Source organism: Melospiza melodia, unplaced genomic scaffold, assembly GCF_035770615.1.
Source record: "Melospiza melodia melodia isolate bMelMel2 unplaced genomic scaffold, bMelMel2.pri scaffold_47, whole genome shotgun sequence".
NCBI lineage: Eukaryota > Metazoa > Chordata > Aves > Passeriformes > Passerellidae > Melospiza > Melospiza melodia.
In genome coordinates this window covers 4,619,149-4,623,876 of record NW_026948793.1, presented here as the reverse complement: position 1 = coordinate 4,623,876, position 4,728 = coordinate 4,619,149, and the positions used below count along the sequence as shown (strand labels likewise).

The 4,728-nt window shown below is 53.7% G+C and overlaps 1 pseudogene; it reads right to left on the bottom strand.

The window, feature by feature from the left end:
* Positions 1-1,001: 1,001 nt before the first annotated feature.
* Positions 1,002-1,702, bottom strand: LOC134434774 (olfactory receptor 14C36-like; annotated as a pseudogene).
* Positions 1,703-4,728: the final 3,026 nt, after the last annotated feature.

The following is a 4,728-nucleotide window of genomic DNA, read 5'->3' as shown; positions in this document are numbered from 1 at the left end:
AAAGAAAGCCAAGGTGAAGCAGAGGAAATGCTCAGGGCATTTTGGGAGTGGCTGCCAGGCAGCCCTGGCTCTGAGCAACAGCGTCTGCAGTGGGACAGGAAACTCCCAGCTGATGGGAACAAACTTTCTGGCTGACTGCAGAGGCCACGACAAAGCTGAGTGGTTTCCCTGGTGTCCCCCAGCCCTTGCTGGCCCCAGGGGCTGATGGCATTTGTGCTCCCTCAGGTTCATGTCCCCACACCAACAGCATGGGGGTGCTCCCCCTGCTGTGTTCAATGCAAACAGGGGCTCCTGATCCCGTGCTGCCGTGTCTGTGCCTGCAAGGATGGGGCACCTGTGTGAGCTGGAGGAGAGGCCAGGGCTGCAGAGGAGGGATGTTGTTGGCAGCTCCATCAGGACGCTCTGGGACGCTGCCCTGGGCTGTCCAGCGCACTGGGGATGGATCAGCCCCTGCTCTGCTGCTCCTTCCCGTTTGTCCCAGGGCCCCTGCAGAGCCCCAGCCATGCTGTTTGCCCCCAGCCTGCCCAAGGCCAGCCTGGGGCTGCTCACGGGGGTTTTCTGTGCTGAGCATTGGCCTGGGTGTGTTCTTGAGACAACCTGGGCAAGGACCCTGGAGCCCCCAGGGCCTGGGCTGAGGTGTCAGCGCTGCCCCAGCAGTGCCCATGGCCTGTCCCTGCTGCAGCCCAAGCACTGCCACCCCCAGGGCCGTGCCCGGCCCCGAGAGCACTCAGGCCCTGCAGCAACACCAGGGCCACCAGGGCAGCGGGGCAGGGCCATGGCAGCAGCACTGGCAACACCAAATTGGCGCAAACAATGACATCACTTTGTAGAAAATATTTAAAAGTTTAAACAAGGACAAAGAACCTCCAAAATGAAACTAACAAGAAGTATTAAAGGTTATTTTAATTACACGTGATTTGCAAATACTGGGCAGCAGTTTTATGTTCCTGAAACCATCCAGTCCTCAGTCTCCACACGGCAGCCTTGAGCTCCCGGTTCCTCAGGCTGTAGATGAGGGGGTTCAGGGCTGGAGGCACCACCGAGTACAGAACTGACAGGGCCAGATCCAGGGATGGGGTGGAGATGGAGGGGGGCTTCAGGTAGGCAAATGTACCAGTGCTATAGAAAAGAGAGACCACGGCCAGGTGAGGGAGGCAGGTGGAAAAGGCTTTGTGCCGTCCCTGCTCAGAGGGGATCCTCAGAACAGCTCTGAAGATCTGCACATAGGAGAAAACAACGAACACAAAACAACCAAATGATAAACAGACACTGACAGCAAGCAGCCCAAATTCCCTAAGGTAGGATTTGGAACAGGAGAGTTTGAGGATCTGTGGGATTTCACAGAAGAACTGGCCCAGGGCATTGCCATGGCACAGGGGCAGGGAAAATGTATTGGCTGTGTGCAGCAGAGCATTGAGAAAGCCACTGGCCCAGGCAGCTGCTGCCATGTGGGCACAAGCTCTGCTGCCCAGGAGGGTCCCGTAGTGCAGGGGTTTGCAGATGGACACATAGCGGTCGTAGCACATGATGGTCAGGAGGCAAATCTCTGTTGCAAGAAAAAAAAAATCATAAAGACTTGGGCTGCACATCCAGTGTAGGAGATGTCCCTGGTGTCCCAGAGGGAATTGTGCATGGCTTTGGGGACAGTGGTGCAGATGGAGCCCAGGTCGCTGAGGGCCAGGTTGAGCAGGAAGAAGAACATGGGTGTGTGCAGGTGTTGGTCACAGGCTACAGCGCTGATGATGAGGCCGTTGCCCAGGAGGGCAGCCAGGGAGATGCCCAGCAAGAGGCAGAAGTGCAGGAGCTGCAGCTGCCGTGTGTCTGCCAGTGCTAGCAGGAGGAAGCGCCTGATGGAGCTGCTGTTGGACATTTGCTGCCGCTGGCCATGGGGACCTGCTCATGAAGAAAGGACAGCAAAGATTTAGAGGAGATACCTGTCACCAAAATAAAAGCCATTTTCCATATACCCTCCTCTGGAATAGACACACACACTCTTTTTTTTTTTTTTTGGAGATCTGGGGTTCTTTTCAAAAGCTTCTCCTTTTCTCTGCTGCTATTCTTGGATATCAGAAAGTCTTAGAATTTCTGCTCCCCCCAGGGAAACAGAGTGCATTCTGTGAGGTAAAGTGATGAATGGAAAGTGAGGGTAGATGGTCTCTCATTCTGACCTGTTCAGAGATTCTCTGGGCTTTAACCTTTCTCAGGTGGAGGGGGGGTCACATTCCAATGATTCCCCTATAATGTCACCAGGTCCCGGTGAGAGCAAATGGATCCACCACAGCCCAGCTCCACATTTGAAGCCAAAACCTCATATTACTCATTTCTCCAACCCAGCAGCATTTTCTGTGTCACAACACCTCTGCCTTTCCCCATCAATCTTATAACTCAGAGATGCTCTAGGACAGGTTTGCACCCTGGATTGGAGCTCCCAGCTTGGACTGAAATCTCAGAGACACTTCCAAGTGTCCTTATGCTGACATTGGATGAAGGGAGATGCAGCTCATTCCCTGGCTGCACTGACAGCATTGCCCAGAGCCGGGCACTGGGGACAGCGTCACCCTGAGCCAGCTGTGCCTCCTGCCAGAGCCCCCAGGGCCGGGCAGCTGCTCCCAGCCCTGTGCTCTGCAGAGGGAACTGGGCCCGGGGCTGCAGAGCTGCCCCACGGCTCTGGTGCAGCTCTGCCTGCACAGGAGGGGCTGCACGCCTTGGAGCCCCGGCCCTGAGAGCAGAGGCTTGGCTGGGGCACAGGAGGGAGGGGGCTTGTTCAGAGGGAGGGGCTGCACTGGAGGGGGTCCTGTGCACATCTCTAAACTCTCCCTGCCACAGCATTGCTGGGTTTTGCTTTCTCTCCTTGCCTGATCTTCTCTCTACTTCCTGGAGATTTTCCTCCTGCAGGTGTTTCCCTGTGCCTGATCTCTCCATGCCAACACTCACAGACCCCAAATCTCTGTGCACTCTCCTTGGCCTGACAGAACCCTGCCTGTTTGCAGGGCACTGGCTGGAGGCAGGTTCTGTTTGCAGCTTGGAGAAAAGACAGCTCAGACTGAGTCTGTTGGCTCTAGCAAAGGTGACGCTGGTGCTGTCCATGGGCAGAGTGACTGAAAGCACATTAGGGATCTCCTGTGACCCTATAATCATCAAAAGTAACAGTTCAGATGTCTCAGACACTTGTCAAAATTCATAATTAATAATTCATAACCTACCTTTAATATTTATTCCCGCTACCCGCCATTCTCCAAAAGCAGGAAACTGATTTCAAAGTCTTAGGAAATTTTCTCATTTTTGTTAAAATCCTTGACTTGGAATTATTCTATGACTGATTAGAACCCCTCAGCATATCAGAGTTTGATGAGCATTTCACCTCCCCTGCACCAAAAATACCCAGAGTTGTACTCACAGAGTCTGTAGGCAGTGGGATGTTCCAGCTTCAGGATGTGGCTCCAGGAGCTGCAGCTGCATTGTCCTGCAGCCAGAGGTTCCTGTGCCAAGGGCTGGCAGTGATTCTGCCCCAGGCACTTCTCAGCACCTTCCCAGCCCTGACTGATTGAAGCTCTCTGTGCCTCTGTGCTGTGCCCGGGGTGGCTGCAGGCAGTGCCCCAGCCCTGCTGGCTGGCAGAAGAGCTGCTCATCAAGAGAAATGTGCTTTTGAAGCTCTTCTTGGTTTCCAGGAGCTGCCTCTGTGCCACGAGCCCAGCCCAGCTCAGCAGCACAGACATAGCACAAGGACTTGAATGAGCCTCTGGGGCTTTGTGCTCAGGCCCTGAACATCATTCCCTGAGAGGAAGCTGAAGAAACCTCTCCAGAACTCCAAGTCAGAATCCAACTCCAAACTTTCTTGGACTTTTAATGGGTCCCACTGAGGGACACAACTGAGAAAGTGTCCCCAGGCCCCAGGCGGAGCAGAGAACTGGAGGCAGTGATGACAGTTGGGGACAAAGAGAAGCCAAGACTTGGTGCCCTGGGGCACAGCAGGGTCTGTGCCAGCAAGGGCTGTGAGGAGACACCTTGTCCTGAGGCCCTGGGGCCTCCTGGCACAGCCTCAGCCAGGCTGGGCACTGTCAGCCCCTTGTCCTGCCCTCAGCATCCCCCCCTAGCCCACATCCCAGGGGCTTCAAGGATCTGCTGGAAGGAGTCCCTGGGGAGCCTCGCTCAGTAATGCTCTTGAGGGCTCCTTAATTCTCCCTGTAGGGACTGCAGGTTTTTCAAAGGACTTTGGGTTTGGCTTTTGCCTTTGAGTCTCTGAGAGATTTGTGCAATCATGGCCTCCAATTATTTGCTGTAATGAGTCCCTGGAGAGGCTTTGTCAGTAACAACATTCAGTGGGCTCATTTATGCTTTAAGGTACTTCAGTTATTTTAAGGTACTTGGTGTTTCCCTTTTGATACAGACTCTGTGAGAGGTTTCTGCAATCATGGCCCTAATTATGTGCTTTAACGAGTCCCTTGAGAGCTTTGCACTGACATGTAGTGGGGCTCATTAATACTTTAAAATACTCAAGATTTTTAAGGTACTCTGGATTTTCCTTTCCACACTGAATCTCTGAGAAGTTATTGTGCCATCCTGGCCTCCAGATCTCTCCTCCAAGGAGTCCATGAGGAGCCTGTCTAGGGGATGGACCTTAGTGGGTTGCATCCATGATTTGAGACACTTTGGGGTTTTCTTCTGACTTTGACTCCTAGAAATGTTTCTGCAATCTCCTCTCAGACCCTGAGGTTCCAGGGCTCAGCT